General features: G+C 43.6%; 1 non-coding gene across 1 annotated transcript; it reads right to left on the reverse strand.

The window, feature by feature from the left end:
* Positions 1 to 16,077: 16,077 nt before the first annotated feature.
* trnat-ugu (transfer RNA threonine (anticodon UGU)) lies at positions 16,078 to 16,151 on the reverse strand. Its single transcript has one exon. It is a non-coding gene; the product is annotated as a tRNA-Thr (tRNA).
* Between the last annotated feature and the right edge of the window lie 229 nt (positions 16,152 to 16,380).

A 16,380-nucleotide genomic window follows, 5' to 3' on the forward strand; every position in this document is an offset into this window, starting at 1 on the left:
AGTGTAACCCACCCAGACCCATTCCTCTTCCATTTCATTACGCCTGACTAACGCACCTAACACGGTGATCAATTTAGCAAGGCCAACTCAGCTGACCACCACATCTTTGGACTGTCGGAGGAACTGAAATATTCAGGGAAAAAACCAGCAGACACGGAGAGAATGTGCATTCTCGACAAAGACAGTCGCCCGAGGATGGAATCCAACTATCAGCAAAGCATAATCAACAAAACTTACTAGTTGGAATCTTCCTCAATAATGCCCAAGTAGTCTGATGGCATCCCAGGCAAAGTAGCTGTCGTCTTTGGCAACACTAAAATTCCTCTTCCTCGAACGCCAGCGTATATGTCACAGCCGTACATCGGTTAGAGAATAATCAATACTGTTTAGGCAGCGCCTTCCAAACTCATACTCTCTATTGTCTACAAGAGCAAGGACAGTTGATATTTGAGAACATTATCATCAGGATCCGCACTAAGCCTTACATCAATCACATTTGCCGAAACAAATCTTTTCCATAACTATCACTGAATGGGGCGATGCTATGACTTTGACCCCTGTCTTTTTTCTGAAAGAAATGGAAGTTGAGACAGAATTGGCGAGATCACTACCAGAAACCTACAAAATCAAAACGTTTATGAAGCCTTGTATTTATATTGATGCAAAAGAAGAAGCCAGATTTGTGACGTATCCCACAAAATCACAGTTTTAGTTTCAGCTTTCTGTAGCTGTTGTGGTTGTGCAAGTGACAAATCTCTCTCTCCCTCTCTCTTTCTCTCTCTCTCTCTCTCTGTCTGTCTCTCCCCCCACCCATATCTCTCTCTGTCTTATTGTTTGTTCCACTTAAAAGTTGAGTTCCTCTTCCTGCTGCGACAATTGCAAGTGAGGCAATCAATGCAACTGAATTAGCTTTTATCCACGTGTATGATTATGAGGTATTTCTATGTTTGAATAGCTAATGATAATTGTTTTGTCGGGATTAAAACAAAGTCCGCACAGTGCTGAAGCACTGCTGCCTCACATCGCCAGAGACCCGGGTTCAATTCCCACCTCAGGCGACTGTCAGTGTGGAGTTTGCACGTTCTCCCCGTGTCTGCGTGGGTTTCCTCCGGGTGCTCCGGTTTCCGGCCACAGTCCAAAGATGTGCAGGGTCAGTTGAATTGGCCATACTAAATTGCCCGTAGTGTTAGGTAAGGGGTAAATGTAGGGGTATGGGTGGGTTTCTCTTCGGCGGGTTGGTGTGGACTTGTTGGGCCGAAGGGCCTGTTTCCACACTGTAATATAATGTAATGTGATGTAAAGGTCAGCCATGTGTAATTCATAGAGGATGATTTAATATGATTCATACAGAGATTATTGGCTGGCAGGTCCAATTAAAGTGTGGGAGATTCTATCCTGTCTGAGAGCTGGCTCTGACGAAGACGAACTTACGTCAAGTATTGCGCACTTGTCATGAGGTTTGTCTGAGTAATAGGATGCTGGCCTCAATGGAGTAATTTCAGTGTACAGAAAAGTGAAAAAAGTGTGATTGAAACATTGGTGCTCAACTGCACACCTTGAGTTGGAGTAAACATTTCAGGCATCCAGCTAATATTTGGAAAACTGAACACATTAAGTCCAAAGGTTTAAAAATTGGCCAAGCATGTCTAAAAATAGGTTCTTGTTTCTGGCACAGTTTTCCAATTTCAAAGTCATCCTGAGTTTGGACGACGCTCTGTAATATTAAATCTTACCTTTCCAATATCTGCTCTCAATGACTCTCAGAGATACATTGTCAAACACTAACACATTTTAAGATCAATACAAGTTTGTCTATTCCACATGGGAAACAAAATGGCAAATTTTCCAGCAGAGTGAGGGGCTGTGGGGATGGGGGAGATCTGAACGCATTTGATGTGACCGTTGTCAATGTAAATTCACGCAGTAACATCTCCCATGAAGATTTCGCCTTGTCCTCGAGATTTCATTACTGGTTAGAAACTTAATTCACTTGCTGAATAAACTTTTGCAAACAGACGATTTTGCACATGGATAGGGGTCATAGAAACATCTGTTAGGAATTCTGTTCGACACTTTGCTCAATTTTCTGTTCCTCATACGAATGACTTAACGCTGAGTGAGAGGTTTCTGCCTGCAGTGCCTTCTTAGGCCATTCATGGTGAGTGATGTCGCATTGCTCATGCCCACAGGTGGACCCAAACCACCGCAGCTAACGCCAGCTGCACTGCTCCAGCAAACTGCCTCACTCAGAAACAGACTTGCAAGCAACGATTCTCGTCGTTTCAGCTCCAGCTAGAATTAGACCAAAGGTAATGGCCTCGATTTCTCCAGATCGTCGGACAGACTCTTACTAAACAGCAGTGAACTGCTAAACTCACATTATAAATAGGCATTGTTAATCACAGTCCTCATTAAACCAGAGGATTATAAATTGGAACTCTTCAGAGCTGCTTACAGCGTTTTATAACGCGAAATATCCAGTTTCCTATGGAATCCTGTCTTTTTGCTTTCCCGCCGCCAATTCTTACCAGGTTTGCTCACACGATGCACACTGCCATTCTGGATAAACAGTCATTGTATATGCCTGGGTGAATAACTAACACACCGCCCCACGACCCCAATGATCTCAGACCTTGCCCAGTTGTCATGCGTCCAGTGTGAATTCATTCCTTCACTTCGTCCACTCCACTTCTTCTCCCTCTAGCGCCATCTCTTTGGCCATATCTTTGCCGATATACCTTGCTGTTTCTACACTAATGGGCAGGTGGCACTGCACATCATCCTAAGATCACCCCATTTGAGATAACAATGTTGAGCTTGCTTCCCAACACGCTGCTGTCTGCCCCTATGTTCTCACCCCTATTTTGCACGCATAGTGTTGGTGCCAATGTGCCCGACGACTATTGAATATTCGCCCTTCGCTCACCCCTCATTCTGTCAGAATATCATGTAACCACTCTGAGAGATCCTTTCACCAAACAACGAGAAAACCGCACATCCTTTTGCACTGTGGTAGGAGAGTTATGAAACTCCTTCCCCTCCCCTTATAATTGGTTCACAACTGTATTTCCCATACATGTTTCCATTTCCCCGTGGAGTGGAGCCAAGAGGTGTCAAGCAAATGTCTGTTACAAACGCCTTCATCCCGAAGGCCCAATCGTCACCCATAAAAATATAAGTGGGTTCTCTGTTTCTCTGGTGAATGTCCATAGTGGGATAGTGTTCCTGCCGAGTCCCCTCACTCTGTCAAAAGGACAACTATCTCCCTTTCTACCCTTGAATTCCTATCCTTCTGTGTGTCCCCATAGCCTCATCCCCAAAACCCAAGCAGGAGCAAGCAGGAGCTGAGGAGAGTCCGAGTGATGCTTGTGAAAGAGACCACGTATACGAGTGGAATAAATTTGCAGCACATAGCTGAGGGACCTGCAGTGATGCAACCCTCATTTAATCATGACTGGAATAAATAACAACAAACTAACACACAAAATTAAATTATTCATTATTAAAGATACGACAGTTTGGACAATGGCAAAGATCGCGAGCAGAGCTATGGATGATCATGTAGATTGTGATGATATTCATTGGAATTCAGAAGAATTAAGAGATACCTTATAGAAATATGTACAATATTGAGGGAATATGTAAGATAGAAGTAGAAAGGATGTTTCCACTGGCGGGTGAAATTTGGAAAAGAGGGCACAGGTTAAAATGTGTTGCTGGAAAAGCGCAGCAGGTCAGGCAGCATCCAATCGGAAGATACATTTCAGTCAGAACCTCCTTGAGGACTCCTCAGTGCTTTTCCAACAATAATGCATTACCCAACACCACCCAGAACAGAACAGCCAAATTGATCAGCATCGCATGAATGACACAATATCGACACAGATCCACTTCCTCCTCCACCAAATACTCAGACAGGCAGGTTGTACCATCCACAAGATTAAGCGCAGAAATTCACCACGCCTCCTTAAACAGTACCTTTCACATTCACAATTACGTCCATCTCAAAGAGGGCACAGCCTCAAGATTAGACGGAGCAGATTCAGCACACAATTGATAAGGAACATTTTAAACAAAGGGTTGATACTCTTTGGAATCCTCGATTCCTGATGAAGGATTTTTGCATGTAAGGTCAATTTACCTGCTCATCAGATGCTGTCTCACCTGCTATGCGATTTGCAGCACTACACTCTTACATCTAATCTACAACATGTGTAGTCCTCACTTTCATAATTAGAATTCTTTGCCCAGTGAAGTAGTTGACACCATTTCAGTAAACATTTTTAAGGCCATGACCTTATTTTTGAACAATAAAGGAAGTAAGGGATACAGTGAGAGGACGGGTAAACGGATCTGAGCGCACGAAATGATCAGCCATGAACGTATTGAATGGTGAGCAGACTCGAAGGGCTGGAGGGCTTACAGCTGCTCCTATTTCTGAGATTTCAGGACTGCATGTTTCACATCTTCAGCAATTGGAGTGGAAGATTCCACAGTGCCGTGTGGGGAGGTGTTGTGAGTGAAGACAGAATGCATCAGTGTGTCCCAGACGGAAGGTTACATGCGGAAGGCAGAGAAGGGAGGTGAGAGGAATATGTGTGTGGTGTTGGCATTTTGCTGGAGCTAGTGGAATTGCAAAAAGCAATCGATGATCACTTGAAGCACCACAGTGCATAAAGCTACAGAACAAGTTCTGGAAAATAGGATGACAGTGGATAGGCGCTTGATGCCTGACATTGGCAAGAAGGGCCAAAATGCCTCTCTACTTGCTGTGAAAGTCCCAGTCTCTTTGAGAAATTAATTGAACCAGCCTTTTGTGGCGACAAGATCAGTCAGAATCCGGGATTTCTTCAGCAAGTAATACAATTCTTTATTCCTTGAAGCCTATCTATCAGATTACCTGCCATTACACACCACCTACGAATAGCAACTAAATATCTCCATTAACCGATTTTCTCACTCCTAGCCAGATCGTTATCCACTCCATTGTCCAACTGTTCTTCTCCTTCTTTGGGTTCTTTCCCTACCTGTCGTTTATTCCTTTACAAGCCAGAAATAAGAAACATAACTAAATACTTCCTATTTGCCTGAATAAGTGGAGTATTGCAAAGCATGTTGCAGGAGAAGCACAACAGATAAGGCAGCATCAAAGTCGGAAGATAAAATTTCAGTCAGAACCTCCTTGAGGACTCCTCAGTGCTGTTCCAACAATAATGCATAGCCCAACACCACCCAGAACAGAACAGCCAAATTGATCAGCACTGCATGAATGACACAACATTGACACAGATCCACTTCCTCCATCGCCAAACACTCAGACATGCAGATTGTACCATCCACAAGATTAAGTGCAGAAATTCACCACGCCTCCTTAAACAGTACCTTTCACGTTCACAATCACGTCCATCTCAAAGGTAAAGGACGACAGGTGGGTAGGACAACCCGAAAAACCAGTTGCCATACTGACCTGGAAATATTTTGCCATTCCTCCCCGGCACTTCGTCAACATTCTGGATTTCCTTCCCTTACAATGTGGATGTACTGATAGCCCATGGAAAACAAGGGTTCCAGAAGGCTGCTCATCATCACCTTGTACAGTCAAATTAGGAATGAGCAATACATCCTGACACTGTCTTGAATCTTCCCATCCGAAAGAAGAATGATAATTAAATGATTTGGTGTTTTTTTTAAAAAAGCTAGCCCTTACTAAGGTATTTCTGTTTTCATTTCAGAATTATTAAAGATGAGGATTTTCATTGGAAACTGACACGACACATCACATCCGAATCTGATGGAGTTGTTCAGTTTAAAGGAGCCTGAATACGTCGGCCTTTGAAAATGAAGGAGAAAACAACATTGCGAGTCGAGTGAAACCATTCACGTGTGCTGTCTATGGGCTGGGCGTCAGCCAATCATCTGGACTGCCAAGATATAACTGGAGGAACGCTGGAGAGAACCTTTGGACATGTTCTCACTGTGGAAAGTATTCAATTATTCGCCTACCATGACAATTCACCCGGCCACACTGGGGAAAAGCATTTCACCTGTTCTGAGTACGAGAAGCGATTTGTGCAGTCATCGAACCTGCTTTGCACTAATGCATTCACACTGAGGAGAGATTTTTTACTTGTTCAGATTGTGGGAAATGCTTTCAAAAAAAAAGTTCTCCAAAACTGGTATCACAAATGTGTTCATACTGATGAGAAATAAATCAAGTATTCTCATAGTGGAAATGGGGTCAGCCCGTCATCTGATCTCACTTTTCATCTGGGAACTCACTGAAGAGAGACCGTACACCTGCTCTAAGTGTGGGAAAGGATTCACTCGAGTATTTGGTCAGCTGAGACACCAGCAGTTTCACAGAGAAAAGAGACCATTTGTCTGTTATACGCGGGAAGAAAGTACTTGATTTCTGCAACCTGCTGAAATACAAGCGAGTTCACACCGTTGAAAGGCCATTCACCTGCTCTGAATGCGGGGAAGGATTCACTCCATTAACACACTTGCTGAGACTTCAGCGAATTAACATTTGCAAGGGGTCATTTATATGTTCAATTTTTGGGAAAGGATGCACTTAAATCTTCCATTCCGGTAATACACCAATGGGTTACAAGTGAAAAGAAACCGTTTAAATGTCCAGAATATGGGAAGTGCTTTATATGTTCCCAGGAACTGAACTCCTTTCAACGTGTTCACATTGATGAGAAACCATTCACGTGCTCTCACTGTGGGACTGACTTCCCACTGTGTATCGACACAATTTAACTGCTGCATCTCCTCAAGCAGTGATTACATTTCTCAAGGACTTCCATTGCAGTGAAACACAGTCCGTAATTCTGAATGCATCAAATACATTTTTTATACACATCAACTTTGAATAACGAAGAAAATGCTCAAGAACAGAGTGCAAATGCATATCCACCAGTCTCCTCTCATTGGAGAGAAATTGGGGAAAACAGTATATTTGATGTGATTGATACTTGAGCAATTAAAACCCAGTTCAATTAAAGAAGCTATTCACATCCAATGAAGTAAACGTCTACTGATAGAATGAACACAGTTCATTTCTGGATGCAATAACAGCAGGATACAATCACATTTGACCTCACTGGAATGTGGGTGCCACCGTCGATATGCAGACCATAGGAACTATTCTCTTCATTAGACAGACAAGTGACTGGTGGTGATTTGAAAATGTGTTGCTGGTAAAGCACAGCAGGTCAGGCAGCATCCAAAGAACAGGAGATTCGACGTTTCGGGCATAAGCCCTTTATCAGGGATTACTGGTGGTGATTTAACCAGTGGGCTCCAAGACCTCAGGCAACGGAAGAGGTTGAGAAGGACAGTTGCTTATGGTATTCTCAACCCGTTGATGGGAACGGAACCCATGATTTCAGCATCACACTACTTTACAAACAAGCAACACAGCCAACTGAGCTAAACCAATCTGGTGCATCACATGTGCGGATGAATTATTGAATTCATTGCTACACATAGTGTAGATGAACGGCCTCTACCCACAAAGCGTTTACTGTCGTTTCATCAAAGCATTGTTACGCCTGACGCTCTTCTCACAGTCATAGCATTTACTTTTTCGCGCAACGGTATGAACAAGCCCATTTCTGCTGAGATTGGAGAACCAAGTGAATCCCTTACCACACAAGGGGCAAGTGTTTGTCACTAATGTGAATAATCTGTGCTCACTGAGTACAGATGACCACGTGAATCGCTTCCAACACTCAGTGGAGGTGTATGGTCTCCATCCAGTTTTTATCAAGTTTGTGCATCTGCAACTTTACTGATTTAATACACCTCTTCTCAAGCACAGAGCAGAAGGATGTACACGCTCTAGTTTCAATTCGACTGGTTGACATTAGAATGGATTGTGGAGGTTATCTCTGCCCAAACGGAGCGGAAAAGCTTCTCTCCCAGTGACGAAGACATATGTGCGACATTAGGCTGGATCCCCTAGTGAAAACTTGCCCACTCATGGAACACTGAACGAGTTCTCGCCCATGGGAATAACTTGATCTTGAATTCAGACCCCTGAATTTCAGATCTGAGAAAATCTTAAAGAGTTTTCCCCACAACCAGTTTAAACCCACAGCTGTCACACGTGGCTGAATGACAGAGTAAATCTCTTCCCACACATGGAGCACGTCAACAGTCTATCTTTAGAATGTCTGTGTCGCTGAGCTTCCAGCTGCTCTGAGCAGCTGTAATCCTTCCCACAATCCAGAAATCTCCATGTTGCTGATCTCCTTTTATATCTCCAAATCCAATGATCTGTTGAATCCTTGCCTTTAAACACAACAAAGGTATGGCTTCTCTTCAGATCTTTTAAAGAATGTTAATTGGATTTTGTGATATACTTACTGCAGTCGTTGCACTGGAACACTCACAATGTAGAGTGTCTGTGTGTGAGTGTGTGTGTGTGTGCTTGGATGTGTGTGTCTGTGTTTGCATATGTGTGTGTGTGAGTGTGTGTGTGTGTGTGTGTGTGTTGACGTTTTACAATCACACTGCCATTTGAAATCTTTTTCCCACAGACATACCAGATAAATATATAGCCTTCATGGCCTGCTGAATTTAGTGACTCAGTTGGATCTTGGATCAATATATTCATGCTTGATTTGACTGACTCAACTTCAATTCTTTCAATCTCGGTATTTGCCGAGAGGTGCGAGGGAGGAGCGAAGGACTCCTGGGAAGGTGAATTTCACAGTTAAAAATCCTTAGATCAGGCGTCGGGGCCTCAATTTGACCAGAGGTGTGAGGCAGGAGCGAAGGACTGCTGGGACGGTAAGTCTGAACTTTTAAAAACCTTAGTTCAGACGTCGGGGCCTACATTTGCCGAGAGTTGCAAGGGAGGAGCAAAGGACTTCTGGGAAGGTGAATCTAACGTTTTAAAAACCTTAGATCAGGCGCCAAGGCCTCCATTTGCTGAGAGGTGCGAGGGAGAAGCGAAGGACGCTTGGGAAGGTGAGTCTAATATTTTAACAACCTGTGTTCAGGCATCGGGGCCTCCATTTGCCGAGAGGTGTGAGGGAAGAGTGAAGGACTTCTAGGAGTTTTTAAGTGTGTGACATCTAAACCCGAGGTCATTCACCATCAAGCCGCCCTCCTACCTACCTCTTCTAACCTTCCTAAGATTCTGTAAACTAGGTAAGATTTCAGGTTTCTGATTTTTTCCCTCTTCTCTTCCTTTGTTTAGATCTGTGCGGATTTTTAGACTACTGGGATATGGATGTCAGTGCAGTTGCATGTTTCTCCTGCAGAATGTGGCAGGTGAGAGACACTTCACATGTTCCTGTCGACTACGTCTGCGGGAAGTGCAGCCAACTTCAGCTCCTTGAAAATCAAATTAGGGAACTGGAGCTGGAGCTGGATGAACTACGAATCATCCGGGATGCTGAGGGGAAATTGAGAAGATGTACAAGAAGGTGGTCACTCCCCAGACACAGGATAAGACAGCTGGGTTACTGTCCGGGGAAGTAAATGGAACCGACGGTCACAGCAGGGATTCCCTGTGGTCAATCCCCTCAGCAATAAGTATATCGATTTGGATACTGCTGGTGGGTACAGCCTACCAGGGGAAAGCCATAGTTGTCAGGTCTCTAGCACCGTGGCTCAGAAGGAAAGCGGGGGAATAGAACAGCGTTGGTGGTATTGGATTCAATATTTTGGTGGTTTGACAGGGGATATTGTGGTCAGGAAAGGGACTCCTGGAAGGTATGTTGTATCGCTGGTGCCACGGTCCGTGATATCGCCCATCGAATTTGCAAGATTCTGAAGTTGGAGAGTGAGCATCAGAAATCATAGAACATATTGGCACCAATTATAGACAGGAAAGTGATTGAGTATCTCAAAAGTGACTACAGAGAGTTAGGTTGGAAGCCGAAGAGCAGGTGGAGGAGAGTAGTGTTCTCAGGTTTGCTACCCCTGCCACGTGATAGTGAGATGAGGAACAGTCAGCGAATGGAACTTACCACGTGACTGCGAGACTGGTGCAGGAGGGACGGCTTCAGATACCTCGATCATTGGGATGACTTCTGGTAAAGGTGGGACCTGTTCATGAAGGACGGGTTGCACCTGAACTGTAGTGGTACAAATGTCATGGGTGGGAGATTTGCTCGTGCGATTCGAATGGTTTTATACGAGTTTTGCAGGGGGTTGGGAATCGGAGCCACATGTCTGAGAGGGGGTCAGCGGCAGACAGGACAGCGACAGGATATATTGAATCTATCTGGAAGGTTTCTATTCAATAGTACACCCCAGAATGTTGTTCATGGAGGATTCAAGAATAAATTTGGTGTTGAATGTCAAAACGGGAAACTCAAATTGTATCTTGATGAAGATGGTCATTGCAAGGCATATATGTGATATGACTATTATTTGCCACTTGTGCAGATTTTGTATGATATCTAGGTGTTGTCACAAATTGATATACAGTTTTTGGGAAGTATTTTTTTTTACCACATGTTGAGATTCTGGCTGAAAAGTTGTTCTCAATTAGAACACATCCACTAGCTAAGCTGGCAAACATACAACCTGAACATATGCATATGCGCGACTTCAGTATCTGAGCAGTTGAAAATGATGTTGAATGTTGTCAAACCGTCAACCAACATTCCCACCTTTTACATTACATTATTTACAGTGTGGAAACAGGCCTTTTGGCCCAAAAAGTCCACACCGACACACCGAAGTGCAACCCACCCAGACCCATTCCTCTACATTTACCCCTTAAACTAACACTACTGGCAATTCACCTAATCTGCACATTTTTGGACTGTGGGAGGAAACCAGAGCACCTGGAGGAAAGCCACGCAGACACTGGCAGAATGTGCAAACGCCACACAGTCAGTTGCCTGAGGCGCGAATTCACCCGGGTCTCTGACGCTGTGAGGCAGCAGTGCTAACCACTGTGCCACTGTGCCGCCCACTGTGCCACCGTGCCGCCCACGGTGAAAGGAAAGTCATTGACAAAGCAGGTGAAGATGGTTGAGCCAAGACCCCGACCAAAGGAACGCCAAAGGGCAAGTGTGGACTGTGTATGTTGGAAATCAGAGTAGAGAGGTTGTTCCTGGAAAAGTGTGAGATATCAGGCAGCATCCGAGGAGCAGGAGAATGACGTTTCGGCCATGAGCCCTTATTGCTTATGAAGTTCTGATGCCGGAAAAGTCGAATCGCCTGCTGTTCGAATGCTGCATGACCTGTTCTGCTTTTCCAGCAACACACTCTCGACCCTTTGTAACTCCACTCTGACAAAGAAGGTCTGGATTCTCAAGCACCACCGGCTTCGCAACACGTCTGAACAGGTTGATTAAAAATGTCACCTGCAGAAAAGTCAAAGCAGACTGTGGTATTTTTTGACAAATGCACCTGTATGTTATGCAGCTAAAATGGCTATCAGCCAGGATAGCGCACCACCAAGGAAATTGATTCTGAAGAAAAGGCACACAAGACTGGAATTGTTAACTGTGCTTCTCTGTCCATGTATACTGCCAGACCCGCTGACTTCCTCCATCCCTTTCTATTTTAATCTCAGACTTTCAATATTTGCATGAATCACACTCAGTTACAAACCCGTACTAGGACGTCACCGTTCCGCCCACCCATGCGTCCAGAACCTTAGCCAGAATGGCAGCTGTTTACCTTGGAACTGTAAAACATTTACCCACTATTTATTTTTCAAGGTGCTCGATTTTCTCTAGAAGCGTTTTTAACGCTCTCGGCCTGAATCCATCTCTCCCGGCTCTACAGCCTTAACGTCTGGAAAAGTGCATCTCTCCCATTGACCACGGAGGTGAAGCCAGCATGCGAATGCCCCTCCCTCTCCTGTAATGATTAAAGTCTCAAGGCGTGGAATGCAGGGTACTTACCCAGCCATTGAATCTAATTGTTATAGAGAGTTGATTATATTCATTCCTAATTTTCTTTTTCCTGCATTTCAAGCTTCTGCTTCCAAATGATCATTGGAAAATAAAATTGAAATAGAAAAATTGTTGCCAGGAAGAGAGAGAGACCCTCATCGTGACTGAGACGGTATTGGGGTTTTGACAGGCTAAAAGTGGGCAAATGCACAGTTCGGGATGGAGTTATGATTCACGTTGCTTTGTGAGACTAGAGAGAAAATTACACGTGTTCTGCCCAATGTTTTACATTCCTTTTTGGCCACCTGGGAGTAGTTAGAGGATTTCAGGACTACTAACACAGTTCCAGTTTTCACTAAGGCTGGCAGAGATAATGCAGCAAGTTACACAGCAGTGAGTCGAACATCACATGTAGGGAAACGTTTGGAGAAGCCCCTTAGGGAGAGAATTAATTGTAATTTCTTCAGAGAAAGTTTGACCAGCGAGAGTCAGCATGGTTTTGTCAGAGGAGGTCATGCCTGACAGAACAAATATTTTTTTAGGATGTGATCAGATGTGTAAACGAGGATAGTGAAATTGATTTAGTTTATGAGGATTTTAGAAAGCCTTTGACAAGATCCCACAACGGAGACTGGTAACAAGGTTAACATAAAAGGGATACAGGGTCACGTGTTAAGTTGGATCCAAACTTATTTGGGTGGTGGAACCCAAAGGAAGGTGCTGTGTCTGTGACGTGGAACGGGTATTCAGTGGTGTACCACAAGGATCAATGCTGTGTCCCTTAATGTTTGTGATTGCACATAAACAATATAGAAATAATATTGGGGAAATGATAAGAAAATTTGAGGAGGATATGAAGATTGGCAAAGTGGTTAACAGTGAGGAAGAAGATCTTAGGTTCCAGGATTTCAGAGGTGGATTTGTCAAATGAGCAGATGGGGGAGCTGAAAATAACAATAAAAACATCAGGCGATGCATTTTGTAAGTGACACGTCATGGAAGTACTCAAAGAACGGTAGGGCACTGGGAAACCCAAAGGAACAGAGTCACTTTGCATGTGGGTCCACAGATTCGTGAAGGCAGCAGAATATAGTAGTTAAGAAGAGAAGCACGACTTTATAAGTCACGGCTAATATTGCGAGAGCAGGAAAATAGGTGTCACATGTAGAAAAGTTCGTGAAGAAAGCATTTAGCACGCCTGCCTTCATTAGTCGGAACATTGATTATTGGAGTTCACATGTCACGTTCTGGCTGTACAGAGCATTAGTGGAGCCACATTTAGAATACTGCTGACAACTCCGATCCATTTCAAACGGAAAGATATTGTAAAACTTGAAAGAGTGCAGAATAGATTTACAAGGATGTTACAGTGTCGAGAGGGCTTGAGTGGTAAGTAGAGAGTGTTTGAGCAGGGGCTTTTCCCGGCAGTGTTCCAGGCTGGTGTGTAAACTTCAAGACGTTTATAAAATCATGATTGGGGTTGGATCGGTGACTGGCCTAGGCCATGGTTTTACCCAGGATGGTGGAATTCAAAACGAGAGGGCACAAGTTTAAGGTGTTTTACACGGACACACTAAACAAGGGACAAAGTGTGATAGAGCGATATTTGGATTTCCAACAGACATCATCTCAGCTTAGTCTTCGACTTAATAAAAATGAAAGGTAAACCATGAAGAGAACATTAAGGATATAAAAATTGAGTGATGTCGAGATGAGGAAGTTTGTGAGTAAAATATTGACCAATGCAGTATGAAGTGGAGAATGAGATGTTCGCAGGAACATTCAATAACGACCCTTTTATTTAAATTAGATATTACAGGAATCTGAAATACAGAGGGACCTGGCTGTCCTGCTTTGTGGATCACATTAACATGGTCTGCCGGGGGAGCAACTGATTAGGAACGCAATAAGTCTTTTTATTCATTTGTTCAGCAATGACTGGGCCAACATTTATTTCCCCACTCCTATCGGTATTTGAGACGGTGAGAGCCTGGTCGAAACACTGCATTTCATAATGTCTTTTTTTGGAGAAACGAAGTGTTGCATTTATCAAATTGCAGCCTTTTCTTTGCCTGTTCACAGTTTAATGTTCAAATATTCAGTTGATATCAGAGAATGCAGATTTTCTCCAGCAATTATGCTTGTGTTTCAGATTTCCTGCATCCACAGTTTATTTTTATTTAGTAATTTGGATGATCTGAGTTTTATGAGGAATGGAATGTTGCAAGCTGTCAAACATGTGACAGAAGATTCAAACTTCAATTTTCCGAAGCAGATCAGCTGAGGTGGGAATAGAGTCAAAAAGTGTGGTGCTGGTCAAGCAGCATCCAGGGAGCAGGAAATTCGATGTTTCGCATGCAAGATGTTCGTCAGGAATGCTTGAATCGTCGATCCCCGCTCCTCAGATGTTGCCTGACAGGCTGTGATTTCCAAGTGCTACACTTATTGACTTTGATCTCCAGCATCTGAAGTTATCACTTTCTGCTGAGGTGCGGTACATTCAGGTACGGTTCCTGAGATGTAATAACGTTGTCGTGATGACAGAGTGAATTTGTAGTTGAAAACTTATCCGTGAATCAATATTATTCTCCCGATCCCACTCTGTCGAGGAAAGGCTGTTTCGATGGAGCTTGTTACAGTCAGTCAATTTGACAGTTGTGCATTTGGCAGGTCGCGAAAACGTGAATTCCCAATGCATTGTTTAGACTCGAATACGATACGGAAACGTTCGGTCTTGGGTCTGCCACGGCCTAAATTTGAAAGTGGGTTTGCATGTGCATAGTCGTTGTAGTGTATATTTGTGTCTGAAAGTGTAACCAGTTATATTTTCTGATGGGTTTTAAAAATGAAGCGATCAACAGAATGTTCATTTTCATTTTACTTTGATAATGTAAATCTGAACCAAAAATATGAATTGTTGGAGAAACTCAGCAGACCTGACAGCATCTGTGGAGAGAAACTGAGTTAAAGTTTTATATCGACAGAAACACGTTACTTATACATTTCTATATAATAATGCTGGGAAAATTATCAGTCTTATCTTTTGAATCAGGATTTTTATCTCAATGACAGACAACCGTCACCTTTACAAATTCAGAAGGACTTTATTGACTATAATGCTGTTTCCGTTGCTCTCAGCTGGTGAAAGGCTGTGCTTAAATGATTGCCTTCTTTCGTTTCCTTTCTCTCAGTTTGCAGCAATGTCGAATAGCGAATTGGTCATTTCGGTATCGAACTCAGCATGTGTCTCCATATGTCTCTCTTTGTCTCTGTGCATCCACCGCACCCTCTTCCTGTTACATTCTCCGACACTCTGCCTGTCTATACAGCTCTTTACCTATTTCGGCCCTGTGAAAAGTCTGACATCAGATTACTTTCAGTGTGGAAACAGGCCCTTCAGCCCAACAAGTCCAAGCGCAATCCACCCTTAACCCTACCCTAGCACTATGGGCAATTTAGCATGGCCAATTCACCTAACCTGGACATCTTTGGAATCTGGGAAGAAACCGAAGCACCCGGAGGAAACCCACACAGACACGGGAAGAATGTGCAAACTCCACACAATCAGTCGCCTGAGGCGGGAACTGAACCCGGGTCTCTGGCGCTGTGAAGCAGCAGTGCGACATTTCGAGACAATTTGAGTGTGCAGCTACTGAGAGGCTTTTTGCCCACTGACTGGAGTGCGTTGAACTGGGCTCACATTCTCCGGATAATGGGTCTGTCACTTCAAACCAGGCAAGGCGACACTTCTTCCTCAAACAATTCTGACTGTTTCGAATTCAAAATTGAATAGCTAATCCACAAGAAAAAATGCAATTATTCTACAAATAAAGAAGCACATTGATGGATATATTGTTGGTTTAAATGTATGAACGGTGGCATCAGAGAATGAGAGTGATCAGTTGTTGGTATCTCTGCCATTGCCACAAAATTCCCCGGCAAATCGGCAGCGTCTCCTGCCTCATCTCATTATTCCGATATCTGGTAATGAAGGGGGTGGGGGGGGGGGGGCGGGGAATAAAAGAGGAGCAGAAGCAGAAGTGCTTGTTGAATAATGGAATAAGTAATAGTTCGGAATATTAAAAAATGGCATTCACTGTTGGAACTTAACCCGGATCACCAAATCATAATTGGGTGAAAGTCCAAAAAGGTGCTCAGTAATGTTTGCGAAACACCAAGCCCAAGTATGAACGCAACAAATAGGCACCGCTGGGAGTTGAACCCAGGATTTCTTGTTTACAAGACAAGCGCTTTAACCAACTAAGCCACGGCGCCACAGCATTCATGCCCTCACTCATCCATATGTGGAGTTGCTTAACCACTTCCTCACAGTCTTTGGACATGTGTTTTCGGATCAATGTTGCTCACAGAGAATTGTATTCAATCCTCGAATTTTCAAATACAAACAGTTTATAGCTGAAAATTATCCACTGAAAAGGCACAGAAAAAACATAATCTCTTCTTGCATTCATTTAAAACTGGTATTTTCACCTGGTTAAAGTGA

This window comes from Chiloscyllium plagiosum, unplaced genomic scaffold (genome assembly GCF_037043375.1).
Source record: "Chiloscyllium plagiosum isolate Xiang-an unplaced genomic scaffold, Cpla_swu_hap1 HiC_scaffold_50, whole genome shotgun sequence".
Taxonomy (NCBI): Eukaryota; Metazoa; Chordata; class Chondrichthyes; order Orectolobiformes; family Hemiscylliidae; genus Chiloscyllium; species Chiloscyllium plagiosum.